The sequence below is a fragment of the Canis lupus genome, chromosome 11 (genome assembly GCF_003254725.2).
Source record: "Canis lupus dingo isolate Sandy chromosome 11, ASM325472v2, whole genome shotgun sequence".
Lineage (NCBI taxonomy): Eukaryota > Metazoa > Chordata > Mammalia > Carnivora > Canidae > Canis > Canis lupus.
In genome coordinates, this window is record NC_064253.1 from 32,695,354 (window position 1) to 32,709,192 (window position 13,839).

General features: G+C 34.3%; 1 long non-coding RNA gene across 1 annotated transcript; it reads right to left on the reverse strand.

Annotated features, from left to right (window-relative positions):
• Positions 1-459: 459 nt before the first annotated feature.
• LOC125756047 (uncharacterized) lies at positions 460-13,333 on the reverse strand. Its single transcript, XR_007413975.1, has 4 exons — positions 13,047-13,333; positions 10,978-11,096; positions 6,184-6,385; positions 460-3,505 (listed from the first exon to the last, which is right to left on the reverse strand). It is a non-coding gene; the product is annotated as an uncharacterized LOC125756047 (long non-coding RNA).
• Between the last annotated feature and the right edge of the window lie 506 nt (positions 13,334-13,839).

Below are 13,839 nucleotides of genomic sequence, written 5' to 3' on the forward strand. Positions count from 1 at the left end.
GAGAGACAGCGACACAGGCCGAGGATCCTGTATGGAGCCCAGCGTGGGACTCAATCCTGGAATTCTAGGATCATGCCCTAAGCTGATGACAGAGGCTCAACCTCTGAGCCACCAGGTATCCCTTCTTTGTTCTTTGAGGCTCAAATCGTCCTTACCTTGGCAGGAGGGAGCATGTGACAGGTCTCATAATAGTTTCTAGTATTTTCTTAATTTCTAGCATAACAGGATGCTCCAGGCTTATCTTCTCTGCCGCAGCTCTGTATTAGCAACCCTTCAAGGAACCCTGGTTCCTTTTATTGGAGTGTGGTATTAGAAACCAACATCTGGGTGCTTGGTGTGCTCATCAACATGTATGTGTCTTTGTTTCTAAACTTTTTCTTTTTTTTTTTTTTCTTTTTTTTTAAATATTTATTTATGATAGTCACACAGAGAGAGAGAGAGAGAGAGGGAGGCAGAGACATAGGCAGAGGGAGAAGCAGGCCCCATGTACCGGGAGCCCGACGTGGGATTCGATCCCGGGTCTCCAAGATCGAGCTCCAGGCCAAAGGCAGGCGGTAAACCGCTGCGCCACCCAGGGATCCCATGTTTCTAAACTTTTTCAAAGGGCAAAGATAGGAAACATATGCATGTTTATAAAGTCATGCACATACATAAATTTATAAGCATATATAAATATATACATACCCAAATACATAGACACATACCTGAATATACACCTACACATTTCAGAAATCAAGAGTTCATTCCTGTCCTTCAATTGCTATCCATTCTCACATGGTTCATCCTTGCCTTCCCATATTTTATATTTTCATCTCCCTCTTTCCTCATTAAGAGCTCTGTTGCCACAATACCAGCACATTTACATACTTGCTCAACCAAGACTGTTTCACCCATACTACTATGAAAGCAAATCTACTTTATAAAAAGAAGATAAGTCTGGAACATCTTGCTATGCTAGAGAGTAAGAAAGTACTAAAAGAAATAAACTCTGCCCCAATCCCATTATGGTACCATAATCCATGTCAAATGGCATTGGAGGTTGAACTATACGCTTTTCAAATTTGAAGCAGAGTACTCAGCACACAGGCCCTTTGGTGCTCACGAAAACAATTCATAAAAGTGATGCTTTTATTTCCACTAGTATAGCCACGTGTTGGAAGGGTTATCCTCTTTTATGCCCCAGTGATATTAAATTTCTCAAAGTAACTGGCACATACCATTTTTCATACTTCTCCATCTAGGAAGCCATTCCTTCTCTTCTTCACCTTCACTTCACCTTAGTTTTCCTTCTAAGCATTATCATCCTCCAAAATGGACCTGGGTTTATTCTATGTTTTTATGGCAACCTGTGCTGAGTTTTATCATAGTTTACATCACATCAAATGGAGACTAGCAGCAATATTTCTCTCAACATCTGGACTGGAATTACTTTCAAGACAGAGGTTAATTCCATTTATCCTTTTATTGTTGACCCCTGCATAGATTTCCACTCAGGTAATGATCTCAGGGTCATACAGTTGGGTCCTGGGTTAGGCTCCATGCTCAGCTCAGTCTGCTTGAGATCCTTTCCCTCTGCCCCTCCCCTGCTCATGCTTTTTCTCTCTCTCACTCTTTCAAATAAATAAATAAAATAATTTTTTTAAAAAGTCTCAGTAAATTAGTAACAGAAAAAGAATTCCTCTAATTTGATTAATGGTATCTACAAAAAAAATCTACAATTAACACTATTATTAGTAAAATATTAAATATTTCCACCTGCTTTTAAGGACAAGATGAAGATGTCTAGCATCACCACTTCTAGTCAACACTGTGTTGGAGGGGCTTATCAATGCAGTTAGCCTAGAAAAAGAAATAAAAGGTAGGGATTTTTTAAAAGATTTTATTTATTTATTCATGAGAGAAACAGAGAGAGAGGGAGGCAGAGACACAGGCAGAGGGAGAAGCAGGCTCCATGCAGGAAACCCAACATGGGACTCGATCCTGGGTCTCCAGGATCACACCCTGGGCCAAAGGCAGGCGCTAAACCACTGAGCCACCCAGGCTGCCCAAGGTAGGGAATTTTAAAAGAAGAACTAAAATTGAATTTATACATGGATAACTTGATTGCATGTGTAGAAAATTTGAATAGAGTCTACAAAAAACACTTAGGATTAATAAGCAAATTTCATGGGGGTGCTGAATTCAATGTCAATATATGTATAAAATAAATTGCATTTCTATATACTAGAGACAAAACATGAAAAATAAATTTGGCAGGCAGAGGAAGAGGGAAAAGTAGGCTCCCCGCTGAGCAGAGAGCCTGATGTGGGGCTCGATCCCAGTACCCTGGGAACATGACCTGAGCCCAAGGCAGACACTTAACTGACTGAGCCACCCAGGTGCCCCTCAAAAAAATTTTAAAATCTCATTTAAAATCCTATCATTACATATAAAATATCTATCAATAAAAATGAAAAATATATAAGGCTATTAAGCTAATAATCACAAACATGGAGAAATTAAAGACTTAAATAAATGTAAAGTGTATAGCAAATGTTAAGTTCCATATAATGCTTGTATGAGTCTAAATTTGTGCATTCTCAAATAAGGGAGATATTATATATATCCACACACACAAGTATATGTATATATACTTGTGTGTGTGTATATATAATGAAATATTATACAGCCATAAAAAGGATGAGATCATGCCATTTGAGACAACATGGATGAAGCTAAAGGGTATTATGCTAAGTAAAATAAGTCTAAGAAAGACTAATATCATGTGATTTCACTCATAAGTAGAATCTAAAAATAAATAAGTAAATTAATTCATTAATTAAACAATAAATAGAATCAGATCTGTAAATACAGAGAACAAATTAATGGTTGTCCAAAGGGAACAAGGTGGGATTTGGCCAAAATGGGTGAAGACGATTGGGAGATAAAGACTTCCAGTTATACAATGAGTTAGTCATGAGAATAAAAGGCATAACATAAGGAATGGAGTCAAGGATACTGTAATAGTGATGTATCAGGACAGATAGTTCACACTGTGGTAAACACAATGTAACGTATAAACTAGTTGCATCACTACATTGTACACCTGAAACTAATGTAACACTGTGTGTCCATTATATCAAATTTAAAATTTTTAAATGCAATAAATTTGTACATTCTCCTAGGAAAACTGTTTAGCAATAACTATTAACACTGTATATGCACATAATCTACAAACTAAGCACTTGCATTTTGAAGTAACAAGGACTTCAAAAGAAATGCAAATTTTTGTGCATCAAATATAATACACAAAATGTTCATTCATACCAATGTATTTGTAATAGCCCCAAAGTGGAAACATTACAAATGTCCTGGAGCTCCTGAGTGGCTCAGTCGGCTGAGTATCTGCCTTCGGCTCAGGTCATGATCCCAGAGTCCTGGAATAGAGTCCCGCATCAGGTGCCCTGGTCAGTGAAGAGCCTGCTTCTCCCTCTTCCTCAGTGTGCTCACTTTCTCTATCCCTTTTCTGAAATAAATAAATAAATAAATAAATAAATAAATAAATAAATAAATCTTTTTAAGAATATAAATGCCCATTTAAGTTGAATAACTAATAAACAATGGAATGTATTTGTATATAATTATTAATTATATATAGTTATAACAAAGAATACAACCTGCTAAACAAAACAAGGATGAATCTCAACGACATTTGCTGAGTGAAAGAGTTTTCAGAATAGTCTTTATGTAGACAAGCATACGAACTGGAAGGAGGCATGTGGGACCCTTCAATTCTGCTGGAAATGTTCTATATACAGCTCTAGGTAGTTGCTGCATAGGTAATACCTATGTTTTCAGTTCTTGATTATTCATTCCATGAGACTTAGAGCACTAGATCTTAAGATCCTGTTGTATTCTTAGTATCTAATTCATTGCCTGCCATATATCTTCCAAAGACATCTACTTTACATGTCACATATATATATGTGTATATATACATAAAACAATAAACATAAAAGATGATTGTGAGGAATAAATGTTATAACATTGATTATGAATATACAATCTAGTATAGTATCGGGAAATAGAATGGTTTTAAAAATACTATTTTCCTAGCAACACAAGCTCATCATATGCTTAACATGCAGGGGTTTACAGCAAACTGCCTCTTTCACTCTACAGCAGAATTCTCTGTGAGAAATGGACTGTGGTATATATCCCCTTTTAATAATATAAAGTCCTTGTTAAAGTATGATTCAGAGGTTTCGAGGAATTACCGAACCTAGTGGTCAAACAGTAAAAGCTTGAACAATGATGAGCTTTCCATTAAAGGTGAGCCAGAATGATCTGTTTTAATCATTGCAATACAATAATATCTGGGGCATAACAGTTGATTTTTTATCTTTGTTTTTAAAATAAATATAGTTAACAAGAGCTACAATATATAGTAGAAAATATTTCCAAACAGCTTAGGAGTAATGGTAGTCTAATTGGATTAGACAATTCAATCCTGAAGGGATTGAAAAATGAATTTGTAAGAGACTGATGTTCTCAAGCCATTACTGAGATTCTTTCTTTTTCTATTATAATTACTTCTAGGCATGAACTGTGTCTTCTCTGCATGAATCTAGGGCAAGGGAAGGTTACATCTAAAAGAAATAAGACAAAAAATAAATAAATAAAAAAAATAAAAGAAATAAGACAATTAGCATTAAAAGTAGCTAAAACTGAGGAGTAAGAGAGGTTCTTGTATTTCCCAATCAGAAGTAAATGGCATGATTCCAACATGAGCCTTAAATTGTAATTCACAGGGACAGACAGAAAATTATTAATATTGATTTGTGATTAACCCACTGCTCACATGAGCAACTCGCAGTATATTCTCTAGTGAGTAGCATCAGGAATATATTTATTTTATGATGGGAAATTATTTTCCTCCAGAATAGCTGGAGAGGTCAGCTAATCAAACATAAATTCAAATGGCTAATAAAAGAGTTGAGGGGTTTATAAGTATGCTGTGGGAAAAAGAGCCATTCTCAAGGATTTAGCCATTTATGAACATGACACTGTTGTTGGGTCACTTTTTAATACTATACAATGACTGCTCTTAAAAAAAAATCTAAGTGGACTTCAGGAAACATGTAGCACAGAGCTCTTATGACAACCACAATAGCTTGCCTAGATTATCCACATAATTGCCTTAACTCTCCAGTTTACATTGAGCAAGTAGTCATCTGTATGTGTATCTTCCAAAGGTATCTACTTTACATATGTCACATAAGAATGCAGAGGTGATCCCCCTGTTTTGATGTATCTCCAAATATTTTCCTTCTTTTGAGATTTTTTTACAAGTACATATTTATTTATTTTACTAATAAATCAATGATAAACCGATCCAAAACATAATCTGGGAAAGTTACTGCTGCTGCCCAAAGAAAAGAAATAGGATGTATTTTCATAAGATAACTAATTTCTACATTTTTTTTAAAAAAAGAGTTTTCACATTATGTAAATATATTGGAGTTTCCTCATTTGCAATGATCAGAATATCTTGCCTGTCGTAGAATCTATGAAGACAATAAATACCTTAAAAACATTTTCAAAAGGTATATAGCCTCCCTAGCCAGTTACAATTCAAAGGAGGAAGGACTGGGAACCTTCTTAGCAGATGGGATGGTGTAATGTGTCTGGGGCTGGGGATTTGCATGAATATGAATTACAAATAGCACAGATAATATGGTGTTCAAGAGCTGTTACAAATCTTGAATGTCAAAGTCATTTAGCTGACATTTGGAGGGACATAATTACCTTAAGAACATGGAAATGGGTTGGTCTAAATTGCATGGGCAGAGAATCACAGGACACACAATGGCATTGCTTTGGCAATAATTGTGACAAGTGGGCATGGCCAAGGAAGCCAAGAATGGCACACATTAATGCAGTGACATTTTTTCAATGCATGCTGCCCTTTCAGAAATATGCATATGAGGACTAAATAACCTCTGACCCATTATAAAATAACAGGAGACCAAAAAAAAAAAAAAACTACCATAAGTCCTATTACTAGCAGTCCAAAGAAAAGAATTCATTCACATTTTCTACACACAGTTTTACATATTTCAAACATTTAAAATATATGTAACATTACTAGACTTCAAAGTTTCATCATTTGTAGTAGGCTTACTTTTAAGTCACTAATGGTACCTGAATTATTTGCATTGAAAAGATTGACAGCTCCTGATTATAGAATATGATGCTGTTGGGATGCCTGGGTGGCTCAGAGGTTGAGCATCTCCTTTGGCTCAGTGTATGATCGTAGGGGCCGGGATCAAGTTCCACATCGGGCTTCTTGCAGGGATCTTGCTTCCCCCTCTATAGGTCTCTGCCTCTCTCTCTGTGTGTGTCTCTCATGAATAAATAAACAAAATCTTTTAAAAAATAATATGATGATGTTAACTAAAATAATTTCCTATATTAACATAAATTATCAATAAAAATCAATATGTGATTGTAAAGGAAAAATATGTTCCACCAGTTTCTCATTTATTTAAGTATATATATTTTTAAAAAGATGGTTGAAATGTGAGATCCTAAGAAAGTGTGGCAGTCATATACACAATTATGTCAGTTCATGTAATTTATTACATGTGAAATGGACCCACAAGACAGCATATCTTACTCTCTAATTTTTGTTATTGGTGCTAGAACTTCAGTACCAACGATGATATCAGAGGACACCGCAAGAAAGTAATGCTACATTAACATTTCATCAGAAAATTCACATACCATTTCTGAACTACTGATTAAAATTCAACATTAGTGATGTAATGAACAATTTAGTATCTACCCACTAAAAGGATATTTGTGAATTCTAATTAATATTTCATTTTCAGAAGTGAATGAGACACTTGATTTCTTTAACAGATCAATATCCTAGGCTGTAATAACATTTGGAGCCCAGCAAGTAGACTTCAATTTACACTTCTGTTTACCTCCATTCTGATGTCAGCTCTGATGAACCACAGCCTCCTTGATCACCAATTTGTTCTATCTTCAATGACACTTGTGGTGTATCCCACACCATTTAATATTTATTCATGCCTGTATTGTTTGCTAATCTTTCATATACATCAGAATTTCTTCCTTAGTGGAATTATATAAATTATTTATGGAATAATTAATATTATATTAAGGATATAATAATTATTGATAGAATTGTTGATAGGTTAAAAAAAACAATGACTGCTGATTGGTAATGAAAACAACAAACAACAAGCCTATTGTATGCTACAGACAGTATTAAAATGTGGAATAAAAAGACAAATATTAGGTAGTTCCTTCTACAGTGAAGATCCACAGATTGTGGAAAAGTCAGAAAGCAGACAGATGGATTCAGAGAAGTCAGAATGATTGACTGCCAGACTTGATGACAATTACTACAACAGAAAAATATTGTTAGAGCAAGTAATGTGGAAGATCCAAGGAGTTTCCGTTCATGAAAGGAATAAAACCACTCCTCATAGAGAAACCTATTTGTTAATCATAAAATATTTCAAGGTCAAATTTCAAGAATAATTCAACAGCTCACAAAATTAAATTGACATACTTTTTGAAGGAATGATGTAAATAAAGTCAATATTAGGTTAATATGTAATTTGAGTTGACACAATATTAAATTCATTATAAGATATTTATTGTAAGGAATTCTGGCCTAAAAAAATGACTCTGAAATACAATCATCAGAATCAAAGCTGGCTCCTTCATCGATGAACAAATACTGCAGCCATAGCTATTCTCCCCATAAATCTTCACAAGCATGAGTATTAATGCTTTTATATCATTCTAATTCAGTTATTCAACAGATGGTTATTCAGGGCATACTGTGCTCATGACACCATTCTAAGTGCAGGTGATAGATATAGCAGAGAAGAGGCAGGTGAGATTCTTTTTTTCAGGGATCTTGCAGTTGGCTTGTATGGATTTATCATAATTAATTCTTTAACTCACTATTTTTAAAGATTTTACTTATTCATTCATGAGAGACACAGAGAGAGAGGTAGAGACACAGGCAGAGGAAGAAGCAGGCTCCATGCAGGGAGCCCGATGCAGGACTTGATCCCAGGACCCCAGGATCACAACCTAAGCCAAAGGCAGACGTTCAGCCACTGAGCCACCCAGGTGCCCCTAATTCACTGTTTAAATACCTATTCATTATTTATCACTAGAATAAGAAAGCACAATGAAAGCTGTATGTAATATGTCATCATATACTTGATTATTTCCAATGATAGAGTTCTTGAAATGTCATGTCAAAAATAAGCATGTGCAGTTTATATTTTTGATACATAATGCAAATTTTCTTTAAAGAAGAATTTCAGGATGCCTGAGTGGCTCAGCGATTAAAATGCCTGCATTCATTCAGCTCAGGGCATGATCCTGGAGTCCCGGATCAAGTCCCACATTGGGCTCCCTGCATGGGGCCTGCTTCTCCCTCTGCCTGTGTCTCTGCCTCTCTCTCTGTCTCTGTGTCTCTCATGAACAAATAAATAAAATCTTCAAAAATAAAGAAAAATAAATACATAAAAATAAAAAAGAATTTCGTGAGTATCCACATGCCCACCTGCTGTGTATAAATGTGGGCAGTATTACATACTCAAAGATACAAAGGTCAAAAGCCTTTTCCGATTCAATAGTAAAAAAATGCAACATTTGAAATAGTCAATAAATTTTATTGATTATAAGATTACGTATATTTTTTCTTAAATTCATTGAAAATATGTATTTCTATTATTTAAACTTCCTGTGCAAAACATTTGCCTGTTAGTCAGTTGATGGTATCTTTTATGGATTTATAAGTGCAATTTTATAGTTTAGATTTTAATTTTTATAAATATTCTTCTTTTAATAAAATGGCTGTGTGCTAGAAAAGTACTTTCCTATTTATGTCAATTATCTACCTTTTTTTAATAGGGGTTTATATTTTACATTAACTACTCTAATCCATTTTATCTACTATTCTTCTGATTCAATGTATAAGATAAATATCTAACTTGATTTTCTCCCCTATAGTTATCACCAGCATAGTAGCAGCAGCATCATAAACTTCTCTCTTTATTTCTATCATATATATATATATTTTTCTATTTCATGTCTTACTGCATTTGGTAGAACTTTTAACACAATGTTCATAGCAGTAGTGATAGCAACCATTCTGGCCTCATTATGATTTGAATAGAAAGTACTAGAGTGTTCCCTTTTTAACTGTGATATTAGTTTTTGACTTAAATATGCATTTTAAATAAAGTTAAGGAAATACTCTTCTGTTGCCAAAATTTTATTTTTATCAGAAACAAGTATTAAGTTTTCTTAAATGTCTTTTAAAATTTACTAAGAACTCCATGATATTTCTTACTTTTACTTACTATAGAATATATTGTTAATGTTCTTAACATCAAGATCCCAGTTGTGTTTCTTTTTTAATTTTTTTATTTCTTTCCCATTTGTGTTTCTAAAGAAATTCTTGATTAGAATATAATACATTTTATTAAGCTACTGGAATTTACTAGTATTTTACTTTGAATTTTTGCAGCTATATTCCTACATGAAATTGATCTATAATTTGTTTTTATGTGCTACCTTTGTTAGGTTTCGGGATTAAGAGATTTTAGAGTCTCATACAATAAATTTGAAAGAATTCAATATTTCTCTGTGTCTGGTACAATTTAGAATGCTACTGGTTTCCATTGGTTTTACATCACTGTCTGAACTTTAGTATATCTTGCTATTTATAGATGAGAAATTTTATCAAAAGTAGAAAGATGTCTGAAAGTATTTGGTGGATCAGTGAAACTACATGATCTCCTTCTATGACAGAACACAACTAGGACTAGGATTATCCTAATTTTTCGGACAAGTTTTTAATAATCATAAATGTTAAGTTTATCAGGGTGTCCAAATCTCTCATCAAATATTAAGGAGGACATTTGGACTCCAAAGAAATCTTCCATACTTAAAAAATTGCTTATTAGGGCAAAACGTTTTCAAAAATAAAATAAAAACATGTGCAATATTCTTTTGTATGGCAGAGAGTTTAGCCTCAGGTAATCAAACATCATAAATACAGTTATATAGTTATATAAAATTTTTGTTTACATTGGGTCAGAATGTTTCTCTATCTCTTTCTTAAGAATGTATCTCTTTAATGTAGAACTAGACTCCAAATAAGACATCATAAACACACAGCATAGATTTTTTTACCTACCTTTCCATACCAACATAATATTTGCTATTGGTTTCATTTGCTTACTATTTATTTAACTTCCTGTACTCAGTAGTATGATACTTCCAGTCTGGAGTTATATGAAATGGGTCTCTTTTTTTCTTAAAAAGTAATAGTTTTACCATATTCCTTTGAAATAACTGATGTGATTTCTGCATCCAAATTAATTATTTTCCAGAAGTTAATTGCTGTGAATATATAATTAATGAACTAATATGAAGGTGAGGTATTGCTTAAGTAGTTGGCAGAATGTCTTTAAAATTAATAATCTGTTTCTCCAACTATTTGCACTTATTTCAAGGTGCTACTTTCTTATTAATGCCTCTAACTCTCAGATAACAGATAACCCATGGAAAAGGCTCTTACTGGATGCCTGACTGAGGCATGACCAACTTAATTAGAAAAGAGGAAACACGATGCTGTTGGATTTGTGAGAACACAACATTTTCAGGGTTGAAACTGGTGAGAGACTTTCAAACTTGTGAGGGACGCACAATGTTGCATTCTTTGTCCCGCGGGTCATGGGTTGCCCGCACATGTCCGCGCGTATGTTCATGCGTACATAACTGACGTCACTTGGCTCAGTGAACAATGCCAAGTTATCAAAGCATCCATGAGAACCTCATCTATGCAATTCACTCAGTTATTTCCCTTTTGTATGTATTCCCTTGGCATTTCCCTCAATTTAAAAAAAAATAGAATGGTTTTAATTTTCTTACTTTGGAATTTCTCCCCTTTGACTTGGTCGAGGCAATTAATTCCTTTCATGTCTTTTGAGTCTCAGTTTCTTCATATTAAATAGCTTCCATGGATTCTATGGTTTCCAGGATCTGGAACCCTGTGTAACATACCAGAATTTGTAGATGATAAAAGATATTGGCATTGTAGTTTATATTAATGACCTGAAGACAAATTCAGGTTTTTTTTTAAAACTTACTTGCATTTATTCATAGCTAACTTATTTAAGTCCTCTAACTCTGAGTATCTTCATATGGAAAAATAGCTAACTTATTTAAGTCCTCTAACTCTGAGTATCTTCATATGGAAAATAATTATGTTAATAGACTCAACCTCATAGATTGTGGGAAATTTTTAAAAGATAGGTTTTCACATACTTTCATATTACATAGCATATGGAGGGTGGTCAATTATTGTTATCACTTGTCTTCCTTCCCAGTGAGGGGGATGCTCTTAATCAAGTACTACTATCAGTGATGTCATTGTATCCTATATAAAGTATCTTTTTGGAAAAGGAAGCCACAGATATGTAATCTGTATCATTATTTTTTAGTTAAATTTTATTCATTGTCATAAAATTTCCTGTGTGCATAATTTTCTTAAACATTTGACTCCATATTTTAATATACACATGCTTACTAGATTGTAAGATTACTAGAATGTCATAGGCATAGTGTGGCTGATTTTGAGTGAGTCCTTTTGATAACCTTTCCATCTTGCAAAGCTAAAATAATGAGTACTGAATTAACATTAAGTGGCTTTTCAGTGGCTGAATGATTATTCAGTGAGTCATTGCAACCAAGTGAAGTCCACATGGAAGAATAACTCTGATCTAACTTTAACTATTAAAACTATGTCAAAATTTTGAATAGAGAGGGTAGATATGTGAACCGAATTCACAAGTGACATAGAACTGGATATAGAGTCTAGAAAATAATAGTTTAGATTTGGAAGGGATCTTATAAGGACATAAAAATTGACAAAAGTGAACAAGTGAAATATAACAGAAACAATCAAACACCAAAAGCAGAATTATAAGGCAAAAGAAATTTGAGGGCAGTGATTTCTCTATTTGCTATATGTGTAAAGAATCCAGATTTGGAGATGAGGCTGCTAAAAAACTACACAATCTTAGGATTTATTTTAATTAAAGAATGGGATTCAAAAAGTAGTGACAGAAGTCTTACATTATTCTCTAATGGGGTAAGCACACTTAAAGAACTGGACACAATTCTGGGTACCACAATTTAAACAGCAAATTGACCTGAGGGATAATTTTGGATAGATATCAACAGAATAAGCATAGTCCTGGAAATGGGAAAATGGGATAGTTAAAAAAAAATATATGTATGTGTGTTTGTATGTATATGTATATAATCATGGAATATTCTTGAAGAAAGAATGTATGTGTGTATAATATATTTATATATATATAAAATATATATTTTATATATTTATGTATATAGATATACATGTATGCATGTATGTATATAAAAATATATATATATATATATATATATATAATCACGGAATATTCGTGGAGAGGAAAGAATACAGGGATTAGTGGGGGCAGGTGGCAGCTACAATGCCATCCTGGTTCAAGCTGGTCTAATCCTTTGTCACTCTGTAAATGACATCACGGAGCAAAAGCTATGAAGAGACTTAATCTGTTTCTGTGGCTGAAATTTAAATGTTGTACCTACAATAAGGGGGGAAAATTCCCTGCTTCATTGCCTGAATCCGATTAGCTCAGATATCTGTATCTGATAGCTGGATAACTATTTAATAAACCATTCTTTTAAGAATGCCTCCAGGAGGGATCCCTGGGTGGCACAGAGGTTTGGCGCCTGCCTTTGGCCCAGGGCGCGATCCTGGAGATCCGGGATCGAATCCCACGTCGGGCTCCCGGTGCATGGAGCCTGCTTCTCCCTCTGCCTGTGTCTCTGCCTCTCTCTCTCTCTGTGACTATCATAAATAAATAAAAATTAAAAAAAAAAAAAGAATGCCTCCAGGATATTTTTGAGAATATTGTAACATACAATGTTCTTACCTAATATGAAGCCCCACCAGAGACATGTCTTCATTATTACTGACAGAAAAACTGATCCTTCATCAGGAGAACTTTTCTTAATTGGATAATAAAAACTCTGTAACTAATCATATTTGCCTTTTCCTTTCTATTGTTTGCAAACACAGAATTCACTCAGTCATTCATTTGTTCTATGTGGAATTATTATAAATACCCAGCACAGCTGAGAAACTGTTCTGCTGTAGGTATTGGAGATGCATCGGTGAAAATGACAGGCAAGGAATATTTTCTTGCAATTTCCATTCTTGTGGACCTGGAAAGTAGAAAGATGAAACAAACAAGTAAAGAAGACCTGAGCAAAATAATGTCACTAAAGGTAATCTGAAGGAAATTAAATACGTTGACATGATTCAGAGAATCTGGCATTTTAGGTGAGAATTGAGCCCTGACTAATTCAAGGCAACTGCCAAAGCTCTGGGACCAGAGCATCTAAACAAAGCAAACGGCAAGAACGAATGTCCCAAGGAAGGCAGCAATCTAAACCATTATGAAAAAATGGGAGGAGAAGGAAGAGGCCACAAAAGTGGCTGGACTTAGTGTGCACTGCAATCAGGTGGGCAGGAAGAGACCATGCCAGGACTATAATATGAAGTAATTAGGACTGTATTTCTCGTGAGAGAAGTCATCTGATGGTCTTAAACAAGGGACAGCATGATCTATCTCTTGTTTTTAAAATCATCAATCACCCTATAACGTTGTCAACTCTTTAGAAATCTCGGATATATGTATGTAAGCATGAGCAGTCTTAGTTTCT